This window comes from Corvus cornix, chromosome 1 (genome assembly GCF_000738735.6).
Source record: "Corvus cornix cornix isolate S_Up_H32 chromosome 1, ASM73873v5, whole genome shotgun sequence".
Lineage (NCBI taxonomy): Eukaryota > Metazoa > Chordata > Aves > Passeriformes > Corvidae > Corvus > Corvus cornix.
Window position 1 is genome coordinate 58,329,955 of NC_046332.1, and position 19,540 is coordinate 58,349,494.

The 19,540-nt window shown below is 38.1% G+C and overlaps 1 long non-coding RNA gene across 1 annotated transcript in view; it reads left to right on the forward strand.

Moving 5' to 3' along the window:
• LOC104693141 overlaps positions 1-5,730 on the forward strand; it is a 28,640-nt gene extending 22,910 nt beyond the window's left edge. Inside the window, exons 4-5 of the long non-coding RNA XR_752494.4 lie at positions 3,178-3,330; positions 3,926-5,730. This is a non-coding gene — a long non-coding RNA (uncharacterized LOC104693141). The remainder of the gene's footprint in view (positions 1-3,177; positions 3,331-3,925) is intronic.
• Positions 5,731-19,540: the final 13,810 nt, after the last annotated feature.

Below are 19,540 nucleotides of genomic sequence, written 5' to 3' on the forward strand. Positions count from 1 at the left end.
TCAGGGCAGGTGTAGGTGTAACAACCTCCCTCCCACCTAGCAGCAGCTGCAAAGCTATAACTTCAGGATGTGCTGACTAGTGATAAATGCTCCTCCTTAATCTGCCTCTGGAAGTTTCTTGGGACCCTCATTAGTTCTTGGTGGATGTTTGTACAACACCCAGAATGAGAAATTATGGTTTTATTTTAAGCTGCTGCCCTTGTGTAATGGAAGAAGGTAAAATAGCAGTAATTGATAGCAATAACACCGTGAAATCAACTTTTCAAACAACAGGGTGTCTGCCATGACTAGATGTTCTATATATTTAGGAGAGGACATTTGTCCTTGTGGTCTAATTCACAGGCAATTTTTCATTGACCACTAAGGGACAAGTCAGTCCTCTTTAAAAAATTTTACTAGGAACTCAATTAAGAACAAATTCCAATTGTTTCTTATTGAGCGTTATTATTATTGAACATTTAAGCAAACCATCAAATAAGGTTCTGTGATAAATGGTCCATATAGAACATTACATAAAAATAATACCCTGGAAAGTACTCATTTGTATATGTGTTTCAGTATCAATAGCCAGCCCTAGAATAGCCAGCAACAGAAACAAAAGATCACTTTAATTTTAAAGGAGAAATTCCTTTTTCTGTATAAACTACAGCTGTTTCAATTTCATAGGTTAGGTTCCTTCATGACAATTCTATTTCTTATTAATTTATTTGTTACAGTAGCAGTCAGAGACCCATTCTGAGCTATTTCCAAAACACTCAGAAACCCCCCAAGATTATTTTTGTGAAACATGAATGAGGATCAATGAAAGCTGTAAAGGATAGAGGTTGGAGCACATACCATTCCGAGATGGGTAAAACCATCTACATTAAAAAAAAATTAACAATGTTGGGTAAAAACTAATTGTATAATAATTTCAGCTTAAAATTTTATTAACATGATAAAGGGGAGTAGGATAAAAAGATGGCTTTTTTTTCCTTTTCAAAATAGTAAATACTTATTTTTCAAAAATACAGTCTGATTTCTACCTTGGGAAAGTAGTCACAATTTTTTATAAAGTCTTATTCCTTTTGTTGACATCTTCTCAAACCAGAGTAAAATTTTCATTGACAATATCTCTAGGGACACCATTTTAATATCTTTTGACAGTGAGGACCTTCCCTCTGACTAGCTGGCTTATGTAGGATAAGCATCCCTTCTATACCCTCATTCACCCTACAGGTTTTTTTTCATTTCAATCACTCGTTCACTCGTGCAGGGACTTTTTAAAATTTGTGTCTCTTCTTATTTGCATCCCACAAACTGAATTGTAATATTAATGCTAGTAATAGTACTTGTTTGAATACAATTTCAGGATCAGTCCCCTACTATACCCGTGCAGTGATGGTTCATTATACAAATATGCTTGTGACACAGAGTGTTGTCCTTTGTGGCTGAAGCAGAGCTAATCCAATTAATTTGTTCATGAAAGACAAGCTGGTTTTAAAACAGGGTCTAGCACAAAGAGGAAAGGACAGTTTTTTATTAACTTTCTCCCTTGTCTCAAGACATATTTATTGCTTTCTGCTCAAGCAGAAATAATAAAAGCCTAAGAGTACAACCACTTGCAAGAAAAATCTTTCAGCTCTTGTGCATGCAAATAGATTGGACTTTTGATTGAAAATAGTCTATGCATTTCTTAAGGCTTAAACTTTAAAATGCCTAATTTGGAAAGATACCAGTATGTGCAAAAGAGTGATTTTCATAATACATGGCAGCAACATTATTAATTAAAGCAGAGGACACTGCAAGGATATGTCAAAGCAAAATAACCTTCAGCTAGCAGAAACAGACTGAGCTATAGGTCACCTTTATTGTGTTATAGAGGCAGACACTGTTTTTCACATTGTGTTACCAGAGATACCAGTGAGATACTCAAGGCAGGTTTTTGCTAAAAAGAGAGACCACCTAGAAATCCTCAGTAGTCATATATAGAAATTATGTGACGAATCAAGGATATTTTCTCTTACTCCTTTATAAAAACTCTTACCAGTGATGGCCTTTATGTGTCTCTGAAATAAAAGTTGAACACAGCAAAATGGAGTGAAAGGGTGAGTGTGCATTTACACAGCACAAAGAGAAAACATGTATTAGATATTTTTCTGCTGGGAGATCTGTGAAGTTGAGTTGCAGGCTCACAGTCATGGAAGATACTCCCTTTCTGGGTGCTGAGCATGTACTCTGACTGTGCTGAAAACCTCCAGGAGGGTGCTGTTAATGAAAGCTCTTTTTCTTGGTCCTAAAAATAAAGACATATTTATATGAGTATCTAAAAGAAAGTTCTTTCTCTCCGTGTTATGACACTAATAGTCATTAGCAGGTTTGAAAAGCTTTGCACACTCTAGTAAGGTAGCATGTACCAGCTGCCTCAGTATATACTAAGTCAGGAGTTGGAACAGTGCTCTCAAAAGTATTATTGCATTGAGAGATGGGGTCATGCTCAGAGAGTTTTATTGTCTGTCTAAAACACCTGCTTTGAGAAGTATTTGTCCAGTTATGAGCAAACTGGTTTCTCTAAGACTTTTCCTCCCTGACCTTTATATATTGCAGCTATAAACAGGACAGAGCTTCACCTGGCTTTATTTGCCATGGGTACACTGATGCTCAAATACTTAGAAAACTTTCATCAGGCAGAATATGCACTTCTACTGAGAACACATTTCTGTCACACAAACAGGCTGTCCTGAGTTGTTCTGTGGTACTGACTCATAATGCAGTCCAGTCTGGAATGGTGCTAATTAGCAGCTGCTGAAAACATGGTTTGGCTGATACATGCTTTCAGGGAAAGTGCTTGCAAATCCATGGTGCAGCCTGCAGTGTGCAGGGTTCTGCTGTCTGGAGTATGATTTGGAGTCAGGTTGTTTTGTTATTATGAGCTTTTGACCCATATTAGGTACGTTAGTAAATATCATCAAAGATAATCCAATTGAAATATTCTTGTAGACTACTATGTGGATAGTCCAAATCTTCTTGATTTGGAGATAATAACAGAAAAATAAAACTTTAGAGATCATTAGATTGCCTATATCTGGGCATGATACTCTGATTTAGGAAATAAAAGGAAACAAGATAACATTCCCACAATAAAATGATGATTTAATCTCTCTGTGGAATATGAAAGTATTTACATTTTTTCACAAGTTGTAACCAGAAACACTGCAACAACATGGAAGTTGAGAGATGCATCAGATACACAAGCCTCTGACTTGTCTCTTTGTGATGGTGCCACTTTTACTTGATGACTGCCTGTTGATTGAGAAGACCCAATCATCAGAAGCTGCTCACCTATTACAGGTGGGCATTGCTACACATCTTGTAGGGGGCCACCTCTTATGGGGATCCCTTCAATACCTATGCATATTTTCTCTCGCTTGGCTGAGCTCAATGTGTTTTGGATGAAGTGCTTGGAAGTGACAATGCTGCACTTCCTGTGCAAAATGTTTATCCAACCCTATATCAACCCTGTGTAGACTCAGTCCTGCACGTGATTCTTTCCCCTTGTGCTCTGACCTGTGTCACTTGCTTTTCACTTGCACTGCTGGCTGAAGGTCCTTTACCACAGGTTGGACATTAATTTTCTCAGTGCCTCAACAACAGCAAAGCTTGTCCAAAACTGTACAGCAATCCATTTTCCAACACATGTGTCCCCTTCCCTCCTTCTGTGGCCAGGTTGTGCTTAAAACTATTTCCTCTGCTACTAGCCTTGTTTAGAACTGCAAAGATGAACGCTGAGGTGCAAAAAGTCGAGAAATGTTTAAATGGTTATCCTAGGGTGCATCATCAGCATCAGTGAGGTAATCTTATTTTATATTTCACGGGAAGTACTTTCCTCTTGGTTCATTGTATGCATCTTTCCTCCCTCTTTTTTTATTTTTTTCATCTATAACAGCATCTTCGATCACTGAGGTACAGACTTGTGTGAGCATCTCTTCTGTAAATACTTTTTCCTGCATCTACGAGTTTGGGTGGAGAGAAGAATATATTTTACGAAAGGTACGGCCTTCAAGTAACAGAGGTTCCAACATGCTGCAAAATAAATTACCAATTGATAGCTTTATCTGTTAAAAATCATTTATTACTACTCTAAATTTGTCTAGATTAATTTCTCACCAGTGGAAGATGTTTTATCATTGTTTGCTAGCCAGAAGTTTTTCCCTGACATACACAGTGATCAAACCAACTCATAATGTTTCCCATGTACATTAACAGGACTCAGCACTAGGCTCCTAGAAAAAGTGAGATTTTCCAGGTCTTAGGTAACTCTTTTATATTTTCACTGAACATTTCCAATTTATAAACATCCTCTTTTGCAGACAAGAAAGTTTTTATAAATTTTTTTTGCTATACTATTATAATTATTATTGTTGTTGGTTATATACAGTGGAATAAATAGTTTGTACCTCCTCTCAGTATTACTTTTTATTTCTGAATATAACTACATCTTGACTTTTTATGTATTCTGTCATACCAGGAGGTCATGCTGGAAACACTGCCTATCTATCACTTCGAAAGCAGCACTTTTTCAAAAAAACATTCCTTCCTTCAACTCTGACCTAAATTCCATTTCCAAAGATGCTTGTCCTTAAATGTAATTGTTTTAGAAAGCATGATGCTCAGATGGTCTCATCTTGCTAAGTGAACTTGATTGTTCTGTCGAATTGACCTGTCCTTATCCTAATATACCACTTTACTGGTTTTGTGTAATCTATAGACCTTACCATTAATGATATTTTCTTCCAGATCATTGATAACAATATTGACTGGTGTGGAGGCAAGAAGAGATCATGGTGAAATCTCACTAAAATCATTCCTACTAGGTGATGATTATCAGACAATTTTAATTCATTGAATATATACCACAAAGAATTTTTTTTTAATATACCAAATTTATTATTCAAAATGTGATGAACTTCTGGGTCAGATGATGTACTCATAGATGGCTTTGGCAGCCATATTTGTGATCTCAACAGGACACAGCTCCTATCGGTGAGATCTGTTTCCAATTAAGGCCTACTGATTAGCATTAAAGATACTATGATTTCTTTTCCATCCTGTGTGTACAGTATATTCACCCATCTATTAATGTGCCCCAGTATGTCTTTTTGGGGTTATGCCTCAGCTCCAAGAAGCTGATTCTAGGTTGATATCACTTCCCCTTAAGTAAGTTTTCGGGGATCAAGCTGTAACGTGGAACAAAATTTCAGGGGAGAAATAGAGTGTGAGGGGAAGTAAGAACTGGGTAGAAGGGTTACATGACAGTGTATCCAGCACTCTGCTTTATTTTAGTTTCACTCCTTGGTGAGTTGTTTTGTTTGTTTGCTTTGTTATGGATTTCTTTGGTTGGTGGGAATTTTTTCCCTTGTTAAATGCTTTGTGGCTCTGGTGCACTAAAACTGGGACATCTGTGGCATTTCAGGATTTTTTTCAATAATTTTTCTAATTTTCAGTATCCCACAAGTGTAGGTACATTAGTATATGTGAATAGTAACCAGCATATAAGGGAGTAATTTTTTTGAGGTACTACTGTGAGCTATATCATAGAGGTTTCGTAGCTTAGTGAAAGCATTTAATGTTTCTGCATAATTTTTACACCTCCCCACCCCCAATTAGCACTAAATATTACAGGCTCCTGTAGGTTTTTTGTAGTAAAGAATCTACAAGAAGACTGAATTAGAGTAATATTTTAGAAATTTATTATAGATGCTTTACTGTTGTGTTGGGGAAGATGAAACAGGAAAGCTTTATAAATATGATTGCCTGACAAAAGATTTTGGGAATATGAAAACTACAGGCGACATCGAAATGAAAGCCACTTTTGAAATACCAAGTCTTAGTTACTGAACAACTGGAAAACAATGGTATGGCCGACTGAAGGTAATCCCCTCTTGACTGAACAATACCCTCTGCTTGCAGGCAGGTCCAAGGGTCAGAGCAGACCCTACTAGCTCAGCAGAAGGGGTCCAAAGAGTAGTTTTTAGAAGTTAAGATGTAACACTCTATGGTAATATAAGAACTCTTATAGTCTGTATGTAAATGCTATAGGATTTGTATCTTGTATTAGATTGGTTAGTGACAATTAGAATATTCAGTACAGAAGATGATTTATTGTATTGTAACCAGGACTTCACTTCACCATTCCTCTCTTACTCTTCGCACACTCTTACACTCTCTCTCTCTCTCTCTCTCCTTACTTACCCGCTTACTCTCTTGCTCTCTTGGGCCTGCTCAGAGCTGCCAGCTGCAGCTCTAAGCAGTGCCCCTATACCCACGCCCTTTGCAATAAACCGCATGTTCCAAGATCTGACTATAGAGATCTCTCGTCACCGTCCATCCCCGACCGACCAAACCCACACCCCAAAGCTCCTTACACTGTTGGCTCAGTACAAACACTCAGTTTTAAAGACTTTTTCTTCCCTTCCCCCTCCCCCCCATCCTCCCAACTCTTGATAATCTGGCCCCAGACAGCACCTCAAAATAATGTTTTTGGCTTAGGAAAGCCAAGAGTCACATATTGCTGGAGTCTGAGAAAGCATCATTGTATGCTTGACCTGTTTTACTCCTTTCTATTGGCATCTGTTGCTGGCCATTGTTGGAGATGGACTGTTGGGTACTCGGCTTAACCCAGTTTATTGTTCTTGTGGTCTCCATTGCTCCAATAATTAATATATATTCTTTACAGATACTAGCATATTAACTTCAAATTTGCTGTATAAGATTTTAAACCTTGACCATTCATGCTAAACACAGCACTACATCACTAAGGTAAATGGCTTCATGTTGCATGTTTTCCCTTTTTCTGTTGCTACAGATGCAGTGTTCATTAAATACAGAAACACCCTGTTTTTATATTGTATGTTTCAGAAATCCATCTAACCTCAAATACACTCAAATTCTCTTCATGTTTCTGGCATGCAGAATGGCTGTCATTTGTTCCATATGTATATTTTCAGAGAACAACAAAGTTGTTTTGGGAAAAAAAGAACAACATAAAAGGTAGAAAGAAATTATAGAAGGTATTAATTTATATTAATGGAATGTATCATTAGCTGTTAAGTTTGTTAGAATGCAACCTGAATAAAACGTATGCTATGGAGTTAAAAGTGGTAGTACTTATTATACTGCTTTTACCATGCTTCAAAATCTATGGTTTTGTTCAGTTTAAATTACTTGCTGGTGGATGTATATATGAGTGCACTGATACCCTTAGGCCCAAGGCTTGAGAGCACTTCTGTGTGCCACCTAGTGAGACAATTTTCATGAAATTCAAGTCACCAAATAACAGACTTTGATAAGAGTCAGATGAAGAAAGTCTTCAACTTGGCTGGTTGTTTTTTGTTTTTTTCCCAGTAGCAGTAGGCCCATCTGATAGAGTTCACTGTTCTTGTGCTATAGTCATCTGAAAACTGAAGCAAATTTAGTATAATTTAAATAGATTTAAAATGGAATAAAACAAATAATCTATCTTCTGTTTTCTACGTCACTTGGTTGGTGATATCCAAGACATCAAGATACAAACACACTTAGCAGGAAAAAACACCAAATCAATAGAGCACACTTTAAAGGAAATGTAGCACAGTCACTATCTCATGAGTCCTTTGCAGTCCATACTATTGGCTTGCAATAACACCTTTAGTACTCAGACATACTGATGTAAGAGTGTAACGTCACCATGGATCTGTAGCTACCCAGATGTGAGCACTGACACAAAGAGAAGTCTTAACACAGCAGTAGAAGCCACAGTCATGCAGTGAAATTGCTTTGTCAGTAATTTTGACTGTTCCCTTTAGAGAAAGGAATATGTTATATTCATTCTTTCCACATTTTCTCAAAATATTTTTCAGTATGCTGCTTAGGAGTCAAAACATTTCCAGTTTCTAGACTTTGCCTTCAAAAGCCAGAGTGGAAAATGCAGCTGGACATTCAAACCTGCCTCTCATGCACACCAAAAGTGGCAGCAGAATGATTTCTTCACAATATAAGGATATGATTTATGCCTTTACTCTCCTACTTTGCACCAGCATGCATGCTGTGCTGTCCTTTGCTTTCATGCAAACTGTAATCTATACAAAATTCTCTGTTTTCATATTGCTACCTGATGTACCTGTTTACTTCAAGCTTACATGGAAGTAAAATAAACAACAGAAGTCCATGAATCTGAAAGATTGCACACAGGTTTGTTTTCCTTCCTAGAAGCATCCTACAGAGTTAAAAGTGTGGCAGCCTGGCAGGAGGACAAGAATTTTTAGCTGTGCTTAATGTAATTATAGCAGGTCAGACATAAACATGAGGTGGCTGTCCTGCAGATTATTATGCACATCGATAATTACAGAATTGTATATGAATATATGTCTGTGGTTGTATCAAATATACAAGCTGCTTCACTGAAGCCAGTGTGGATCTATTTGTGTGACTGAGGTTCAGCTCTGCAGGTCCAGGAAGGAAGAATTGTGCTGTATCTTTTATTGATGGGAACTATGAGATGTCTTTGTAATTTTAAAATAGGCTTTGGAAGAAAAGCAGAATCTATCAATAGCCAACACCAAATTTCTTTTCTACTTTCTTTTCTACTTTCTTTTCTTCTTTTCTTTAAATCTTTCCCTTGTTTCCAAAGCAGCAGGAGAAATCTTAATTTGGTGCACCACAAAAAAGAATATTTAGAATCTGGACATAGAGGTCATTTCCTGCTTCTGTACCCACTGCAGAATGGATCAGGTTGGAAGGGACCACAGGAGGTCATCTGGTCCAACCTCCCTGCTCAAGCAGGACCATCCCAGAGCACATGGCATGGGATTGCATCCAGATGGTTCCTGAATATCTCCAGTGAGGGAGACTCCTCAACCTCTCTTGGAAATTTTTTCATTGCATGGTCACCTGCACAGTGAAGAAGTTCTTCCTCATATTCAGATGGAACTTCCTCTGCTTCAGTTTCTGCCTGTTGCCTCTTGTCCTATTGCTTGGCACCACCAAGAAAAGCCTGCCTTCATCCTCTGGACATCTTCCCTTCAGATACTGATAGATATTGACGAGATCCCCCTCTCAGTCATCTCTTCTCAAGGCTGAACAGGCCCAGCTCCCTCATCCTTTTCTCAAAAGAGAGATGCTCCAGTCCCTCAGTCATCTTTGTAGCCCTCCACTGGACTTGCTCCAGAAGCTCCATGTCTTTCTTGTACGAAGGAGCCCAGAACTGGACCTAGCACTCCAGATAGTCCTCACCAGGGCTGAGCAGAGGGGCAGGATCACCTCCCTTATCTGCTGGAAATACCCTTCCTAAAAAAAGAAATTCTTATTCATTGCTAGGAAAAGAAAGAAATACTTTGTCAAAAATTTTACTTCAAAGTCCAATATAAAAAAAGAAAGTCAAGAGATTCTGGTTATACTGCAAAAGGGAACGTGACTCCCTTTTACTGGTAGGGCAGTGTCAGTTGCTCTCAAAAGCATGGCTTCTTTTACACTAAGCAATAATTCTGTAGTCAAAAAACTACAATAAATCAAAAATTTAAGAATTAGCCCTCCTCCAGCTTAAACACTCTAAGATTTGAGTCAGAGTCTTTCTTCACATCTTTTGTTTTTTGCCTTTAGAGCACTGCTTCCTTGCTTGCAGAGTAGCTCAACTTTGTCCACAAAGAGCTAGAAACTAGTTATATATGTAGAAGTACCCTACATATCATGCAGAGTTTCAACACTTTTTAATAAAAAAGCTTAAATAAACCTGTCTCACTTTTAAGACAAGTCTTGCAGTGAAAAATGCTGCTCTCCTATGTAAGTGCCTGGGCAGTTATACATTCTTTTTGGTTCTCAATATTTGCTTCCTTCTCAAAAATATTGTGATCCTAAATTTGCTTTGTGATCAGCTATAAAAGAATGTTATTATTGAATAGAAAGAACAATTCTGGAAATGAAAATTTTAAACTTTAAGTGATAATGTTTTCTTTGAGTTGCAGTAATTCACTTGTGGGGAAAAAAAAGTCTGAGCTTTACGTCAAATTCTGACATTCACATTTAATAAACTAATCATAAACCACTTAAGAGCCATGAGTTAATAATTATAATTTTTGAAGTAATCCAAAGACTGTTTTACTGTTTGCATAATGCGTATCTAATTACTTAGGGACCTGGTCCCTAACCATGCAATGCTAAAGTGTTATATTTAGTAATCAGAATTATAATGAAATCCAACAATTTATCTTGTGTTTCAAATAAGAACTCAAGTTGCTTAGTGATCAAATGCAAAGTTTTAAATTTTGTCTTTTCAACAGCCTCTTGCTGAAAGAGTTAAACTCATATATGACTACAATAAAGGCTAGACAGATAGTGCCCGTAGGCAAAAGAGAAGAACAGGCAAAAGAAAAAGAAAGCAGCAGAAGAAAACAGAGCACCTGTATTGCAAATGCTTAAATGAGAAATCCAAATAAACCTACAAAACATCCGGGCTTAGATCGTTTTCAGAGACAAGTCTAGGACTTCAGTGGTTTTATGGGTTCTCTTTGTTATGCTCTTACTCTTGAAGAGTGGTATCACTAGTGAGTGGGGCCACTTTTTGCACAAAAGAATTCTTGAGGAATCAAGTTTTGTCTTTTCACCAGTACGGATTTGAAAAAAAATAATGATACTAAAATTTACAATGTTTCTGTAGAGCTTCAGTCACCACTAAGCTTAACTGAAAACAAGGAGACAAAGCACCTCTGAAAACATAGTCTTACAATCCAGAATTGGAAGGAAATCCTAAAGTACCAAATTTCTTGGACATTTCTGACGGGTTCAGCCCATTATTTAAACACTAATAATGCAATATAAAAGGTAGAGGGGGGTTTTGTTGTTGGTTTTGTGGTTTTGCCTTTTTAATTTTTTTTTCTATTAATCTCCATTTATCTGCTATTCTCAAAGTTTTAAAGCAACAGAGCAAACAAGTAGTGCCTGAAGACAGATTCCAAAGTAGTTTCCATTAGCTTAAATGGGATTTGGTGAAATTTAGAACTTAAAGTCAGACTATTTCATTAGTATGATACCATGGTTCTATGAACCTAAATTTAAACTTGCACTTATGAAAGTCTTGTCCCAGATATTGAGTTTGCATTTTAAGATATTTCTGTAAATTGAGAAAACACAAGATTAAGATAATTAGCCAGCATATGTCTTTCTCACCAAGCAGCTAGTTTAAGCAATCTTTCAAGGTTTTGCCTACAGGAGAAATGTTTTGGGTTTTTTTCCTTTAAAAAATTGTCAAACATTAGAATTTAGTTAACTGGAGAGTTACCAACAATTTTAGACCTTTTTTCGTCTTTACATCTTCTTAGTGTAAAACATTTTACTTAACCTGAAAGGAGTATTAGGAGGCAGTGATATTGCAAGATTGAGATGCAGTCTAATTTCCACCATATGGTGTTTTTGTTTTTATCACCATCTTTGGAACAAAGGGTAGAACTTCTTGTTTGGTTTTTTTTGAGAAGATTTAAATAGCTGACTTAAATCCCATAAGTTTTTTTTATTTTTTCCCTTTACCTTTTTTTTTTTTAAAGTAGCTTCCACATATTCAACACTGCATAAAAGACCCATTTGTAATTATGTGCAACCTTTGTAAAGCCTCTGGGTAAAATCTACTCATTAATTTTTAACCTGACTAGCCTTGGGGTTGGTGGAATTGGTGCAGCCATGTATTAGAGGCTCAGAGACCACAGACTAGAGGTACAAAAGGGATAATTAGGAGGTAGTATGAAAGGAAAGGGAACAAAACTAAAGGGATAGGATGATATTACAGCACATGCCAGGCAGTAATAAGGACAAGTGAAAGCCAATTCCTAGAGACAAAAATAAAAAAAATAAAGGCAGTGCCTTTTTAAAAACAAAACCAATTTAATGTTTTCATTTCTTGGGCAAGATAGCCTTCACTAAATTGGGTCTCGAACATTGTAGTAATCATACAACACAGACACAGGGTTAGTTTTTAACAGTGTGCCCCTATTTATCTTTTGTTTGTTTGTTTGTTTTAACAAACAAGCTGCTTCACAGTAACTGTAAAAGGCACAAGTTAGAATATCTTAGTACGTCTCAGCAGAAAACAACACCTGGACAAGTGTCAACCTGTAACTAAGGGAAAAATCCTGTCCCTGGCCACCATGCTGTGAAGAACACCTGGCTGCTGGGCAGCTGCTCTGCGCTGATCCCAGCCCTCTGTGGGGCTCACAGTGTAGGTGATCATCACGGGTCTGAGATGTGAGGCATTTTTGGGAAAGGAGACAGGGCCAGGATTCAAACCACTAGCTCTGATGAGGCTTTACGGCTTTTCCAACACCTTGGTAGGGAATTCTTTGAAATCATGAAAGCTATTCTCTTTGCTGTTCCTAAAGGACAAGGTCCTGTCATCTTTTTGACTGCTTGCTGAGATGAGTGTCTAATTTTAAATTCATTAATTATTTAATTGAGTACAGGTTTCATTGAGTACATATGATTAGATACTTACATTGTCACCTGTCTCAGTCTGGTCTCCTCTGACCAGTCTCTAAAGTGGTGGTATTAAGTGGTGATTTTCCCCCAGTTCCCTGCAAAAATCTTCATAATTCTGTTGGGATATTTAGACTTGGCTTCAGGGACTGGGCTTCCTTTAAAGAAAATTTCATTTTATGCTTCTGTAATCCTTCAGTGTGTTACTGAATAAAGTAAGATTGTCATGCATTCATAAGCTGATAACATTATTACCAGTAAGTCCTGCACTGGGGAAGGATGGGATATGATAAAAAACCCCAACATTATCAATTTCTGGGTTTTCATATCCACTTTCACAAGTGATGATTACTTTCCAGATAGGTAAAACTGTTTTTATCAAGAGGTTACATGAGAACCTCATTTTTCATCAAAAATAAAAATTAATTTGTAAAAGAGTTATCTCTGCCCTTTCTGTTTTCGTAAAAGTGAGGCAGCAATTCAGAAGATGCTGCACAGTCTTCTGTACCTCTGCCCCTGTCCATGAAAGGAAAAGTCACTATGATGGGCATGTAGTGATAAGACAAGGGGGAATGGCTTTAAACAGATGGAAGGTAGGTTCAGATTGGATGCCAGGAAGAAATTCTTTAATGTGAGGGTGGTGAGGAACTGGAACAGGTTGCCCAAAGAAGTTGTGGATGCCCCATCCCTGGAAGTGTTTAAGGGCGGGCTGGATGGGGCTCTGAACAACCTGGTCTAGTGGAAGTGTCCCTGCCCTTTGCAGGGGCATTGGAACTGGATGATCTTTAGGATCCCTTCCAACCCAAACCATTCTATGGTTCTATGATTCCATGATCTGGAGTTGTAGTTTTGACAGTCCTTGCTTTAGGGAGGTCATAAGTTCAGTGAGGTAGAGGCCTATTAGGAACTAATCCTATATCTGAATATGCATCCAGGTGAATTAAACCTTTCAAAGTTAATGTATTGTAGGAATTTTATTTTAAATTCACAATGAAGATAAAATACTTGCACTCTAAAGAGGAAAAATTGTTAAAGGGAATGTGTTCCTTCTGTACCTCTCTATGTGTTTATGTAGCTAATCATGTCAGTATGGGAAAGCAGAAAAAGGTTTGGAAAAAATTAAAAAAGGAAATAATCATAATGTTGAAAAGAATGCCTTCTAATTTGCCTTTCTCAAGGGCAAATACTGTAATTGCAAATATAATTAAAACTTTTAAAAAATGCAACAGAAACGTGAATGAGCTGGTAGAAGAAGACTTCACCAGTTTGGAAAGGGTGGTGTGACACACAGTGTGGAAATAGTCAACTTTGCACAAAGAGTACATAGAAAATCTAATAAATCAGACACTCCAGTTTGACAATGGTAACAAAAAATAAAGGCTTAACATTTTGAATCAATTTCTTTCTGCTTTACTTCTTGCAAGAGTCCTAGCTAACTATAATAAGCAGACTGGGGACAGAATACTACTTTTTTTGTTAATGGTTGAAATAGTCCCTTTGTTTCTTAAATAAATGTATAAGATTTTTAAAGCCAGCTCCTAATATTTTGAAGATCCAGACCTGAAATGCACATTAGTGAGGCACTCTTATTCTGACAAAATGATGTGAAAAAGAAGAGTTATAGGGAAAAAGTAAGATTTTGTACAGTAATTTAAAAAATTTTGTTAAGGATGCAAACCTCATATACTGAGAAGTATCCAATTCCCTTGGGTTTGAATGAACTCCAAAGTTTGTTGAAAGTAGTTACCTTGGTTACCTAGCTAAACCAGAATGAAACCAATTTAACAATATAGAGAATCATGCCTTGGCTTTTGAAAAGATCAGTGTAAATATGAATAACCCTTCTTCTTTCTTCTCTTAACCCAGCACTTTTCATTCCTTAATGAGGTAGTGTACATGTATAGGTCCTACTCGTAGGATTTGCTTATCTTTCTCAGTCCTTCAGGGCTCCCAAGAGGAACTTAATAAAAGCTAATCAAACAAATTCTTACTAAATTTAACAAATATCTAGGAAGCCAGAATAATGGATGCAACCAATACGTGAACTTCAGACATAACTGTAAGACAATTATGGGAAAGAAAAGTAGGTCAGAAAAAGAAGGCAGAAAATGCTGTGTTTTTAATGCTGTATTTATTAGCTGTCTGGGTCAGCTATTTTATCTCTTTCTAATCATCTGTGTAAGTAAGACTAGCAATGTCATATTCTTTCATTCCTGTGCTACACTGACAATTTTCATTGCTTAATGAGATCGAATGTTTCTGGGTTCTACATACGTATACTCATTCTCCTCAACCCTTCGGGGCATCTTCTTTCCCATGATGAAAAAAATCGTCAAAGAATAATAAACAGTTTGTAGTGAATTCAGCAAATAAGTAGGAAATGCATGCAGTGCTTTAAATTTTCAGTTGTAATAGAATTACACTTGAAACATGAAGCATAAATCTCTGCTTGAGGTACAGAGTGTTACAAATCAGTGCACTGGTCATTTACCCTGGATTCTACAGTGTTACCTATTGTTGGGTACAGAATATTGGATTTAATAAGTGTTTTTTTATTAACACAGTGATTAAATACTGTGTTACCTTAAACAGGAATAGTTTTTTTATCAATATATACAATTGTTTATATTGATAAATGGTTATATTAATAAATGATTATATTGATAAAAGCTTACAGTGAAGACTTTTTAAATGGACAATATGAAGCAAAATGCGACAGTACTCACCTCTGGGCTTTTCCAACTTCCATGCAAAGCAGTTTACACATAAGTTTCTTACAACTTATTTTCTTGCCTTCCTCAAAGTTGTTATCCCACAGATAGAGCAGTTCCTTTGATTCCCAATACAAAGAACCAAAAGAACCATAAAGTATCATCCTAAACCAAGAATCTTTTCAAGACTCTGGGGTAACATTCCCAGAACAAGTCAAGGCCAAGACAACGCTTTACTTCCTCGGGGTGGAAGGGAAAGAGAAGGGGAAATATTAAGACTCAGATGCAGACTAAAATGTCACAGAAACCAGTCAAAAATCCAGGAGCAGCATGACTGGGACCACTCTGAGTTGAGTATTTCCACATGGATAGGCATAATCCTTAGGACAAAGAAGGTTTGAGCAAATTTGCAAAGAACTCACTGTCCACAAGACCTGAATATCAGCATTATGGGGATGCTGATATTATCATGGGAATGTTGGTGCTAAGGGTAAAGAGAGGAGCTCTTAATCTAGCAGAGTAAACCTTACAAATCACAGAAAATGTGAAAAATAGACTCATCTTTTCATTTCTAAATATTAATTCCTGGAAAATATCTGTAACTCTCTCAAATACATTTGGGGCACTTTTGCCAGGAACAAATACTTCCTACCTTTGTGTTAACCATTGTAACCTTCATACCGTAACATTTTTAAGTTTCTTGAACACTATCATCAAAGGCTGGCTGGTGAATTTGACATCTGTCTGGAACATGAATGTCTTTTTTCTGTCCTTAGTCTACATTTTAAATTCTTTTCCAGTCATTTTTTATTCACTTGGATTAGTTAAATACATAAAAAGAGAATGATTTGTCTCTGATGATCCTAATTAAGTTAATACATATTTCATTATCACATTTTATATGTACCTTTTAAACTGGTTTTACCCACTCACATGCTTAATGACTGTGACTCCTTGATCTTGACCTAAGTTCTACTCTTGGTTTGCCTCCCTCTGCTTGGTTTAGCAAGGTGATGCAGAATTCTGACTTCTTCTTGTTAGATTGCTGCCAATTTCAACTTTACAAGTCCATGTGTGATCTACTGTCCTGCTCTGTGACTGCTTTCACCCCTCCTCTTTTTCTTCTGTCACTGTCACCTTCATCATCACACTCTTGATCACTAAGCTCCATAAATAACCCATTTATTCTCTTTAAGACTTCTTTCTCTGTGGATATGTACAGGTGCACTACTTCCAAAGGTCTCTGTTTTCCTCACTCACAGCATTTTCAGAATATGGATTCTATTATTTCTTCCTGTAGGAATTGAAGAATTGCACATCTAAGGCAGTATCCTAGTCACCCTAAGGACTTTTTATAATCATTGAGACAAAAGGCATATGCAGAAATTGACTCACTTCTATCTTAAATGTCTATTTTAGGTTTAGATTAATTAACCACAAGTCACAAGTAGCATGTATTCCTCTCCATATGCTTTCAGGGAGTATTAGGTGATCTGTTCAGACTTGGAAATCTCAGATTTCTAGATTTATAGCATTCCTACTCCTGTTGGAATTTTGCTCAGTAAATTGCTGGCCGACATTATCCACTGATATACTGCTACACTGCTACAAGTTATGGTAAATATATTTGTTCCAGGTTAGCAATATTGTTGCTGTCCCACCTCAGCACAACAATCCCTTTTCTGTAACCATGGGATGATCTTTTTTGCTGTTAGATTTCTTTCAACAGTGCATCCTCTGATTTTGACTCCTTGACCATAGATGTGCCAGAATTATGTGTTGCCATGGATAGGGTGATGACATGAGTTCAGATAGGTGAAAGACATAACCAGTCAATAATATCTTTCATCCCCTGGGCTTACCCTGGGCCTTTGATATCTGGGCAGCTATGATTTGTCAGAGCAGACTCTGTGTGGTTGACAACAGGCAAATTGTTTTGCTATTTTGCAGTGATAAATTAAAGCAAGATATAATGCATACTAATATTAACATAACCTATTAAAATTATAGGCTGTTCTGAGCAGTTGGGTGGCCAGGGATGTGGAGAGAAAACTGGCTGAACTACCTGGTTCAAAGATCCCTGACACAAAGTCCAGCTGGAGGCCACTCACCAGCATTGTATCCCAGGGCTCAGGACCAATTCTGATACTGTTCAACACCTTCATTAATGACCTGGATGATGGGATCAAGTATCCTGCCAGCAATTTTGCAGAGGACACAAAGCTGGGAGGAGTGGCTGATAGACAATATGCTTGTACTGTTATTCAGAAGGACTTCTATTACAGCTGGTGAAGGGGGGTCAGCAGCTCTGACCCAAGAAGAGATAACCGGTCTGGGGAGATGGTCCCAAAAGGAATCGCCTTCCTGAGGCCCAGTGTCTTCCCTCAGCTGCTGGCAGGAGGGCCCTTGCAGAGGCTGTCAGCTCTTTAGTGATTATCAGCTCGTGATTCCAGCTCAGCTCTGCAGGGCAGCCTCCAGGCCAAGCCAGACCAGAGAGAGAGACAAGAAGGCCCGTGTGGCTGGTTCCGCACGAAGGTAGCTTTGTTGTGGGTCCCCTCCAGCAAAGGAGGGAGCCAGGGACGGGAGCTCTCTCTGAGCCGCAGGGGCCCATTGATCTTGCTTTTATAGGGATACAGGGGATCAGTAAGGGACCAATGGATTACAGAGGATCTGGGACAGACCAGTGGGTTACAGAATGATCTGCATAGTGTCTCCCAAAGGATTGTGGGTCTGTCTTTTCTCGCCGTGACCAAGAAGTGGTTGCCTTTCCAGGGAGTCCTGCTGGGAGATTGCTTGATCTCCATATCTCAGCAGATGTCCCTCCAGGGCAGTGGCTGGGCATACCCTACAGACTTCCACATGCTGAAGGAATGGGCAGATGGGAATCTTATGCAGTTCAGCAGTCCTGTGTGGGGGGAGGAAAATCTCCATGCATCAATATATGCTGTGGGACCACAGCCTAGAGAGCAGTTTTGCAGAATAGGGCCTGGGGGTCCTGGTGGGGAACAGGCTGCCCATGAGCCAACAGTCAAAGGCAAACAGATGCATTAGGAGTGCTGCCAGCAGACCAAAGGTGTTGAGTCTTCCCCTCCACTCAGCACAGGTGAGACACATGTGGAGTGATTGGTCCAGTTTGGTGCTACCCTGTACAAGAACGATAAGGACATATTGAGGTGACAGGGACTGAAGCCTCTGTCATATGAGGAGAGGCTGAGAGAGCTAAGACTGAGCAGCCTAGAGATAAGAAGGCTCAGGGGATCTTATCAAAATGTATAAACACATAATGTGAGGGGAAGAAGAAGACAGCCAGACTTTAGTCAGGGGTACACAGTGACAGGGCAAGAAGCAATAATCACAAGTCAAAACACATGAAATTCCTTCTGAACACAAGAAAACACTTGTTTTTACTGTGACAATGCTCAAGCCTAGAGAGCTTGTATAGTTTCCATCTTTAAGGATGTTGAAAACCTTTTTAGTTGTGGTCCTGTGCAACCTGGTCTTTGAATATGCTGGGGATTGGATTAGATGATCTGCAGTGAGCTGTGTGAACCTCAACCATTCTGTCATTCTGCAAAATTGGAACAGGATTTATTAAATGTAATACTTGTAATACTTCAGTTGCCATGAAGACCATAAATTATCATACATTAGTGGTATTTGGAGATTTAACTTTTGTTTCAGTTCAGATTATTACAAAGTTCCTGAAGTTGTGGTGTCAGAGCAAACATCACAAATGATTTGTGCAGGGTGGTTTGTGCAACACCACTTAGAATACTTGTGTTATTTTAATTTTCTGATACTTGAGATATTATTGAATAGTTATTGATGCACATAGTGCTTTGAATTTGGGCTCATGTCTTCTGCTAGAAGAGCAGACATATGATGGACATGATTTACAGCTGTTATTAATGATGTGGAAATAGATCTTTTGAGTTGTGCATGTCTTATTCAGAACATGTTACATATGTCGAGGCGTAAGTGGTAGTCTGGACAAAATTCTGTCAAATTTGTTTCTAGTGAAGCAGAATTGCATATTTTACTGAGTTTGCTTTTTATATATAAGATTGGAACACAAAAGTTGGCATCGTGGCATGTACAAATGCATGGCTGCTACTATTAACAAACACAGCCTAGAAAAGAGAAGACAGAGAGGAGACTTACAGATTCCTTACAAGGATGGATGCTTCCTCACAAGGATTGAAGTGAGGAAGGAAGAAGAGGCTCTGATCTCTTCTCTCTGGTGGCCAGTGACAGACCAGAGGGAATGGCCAAGGGAATGGTCTGAAACTGTGTCAGGGGAGGTTTAGGTAGGATATTAGGAAAAGGCTCTTCTCACAGAGGGTGGTTGGGCACTG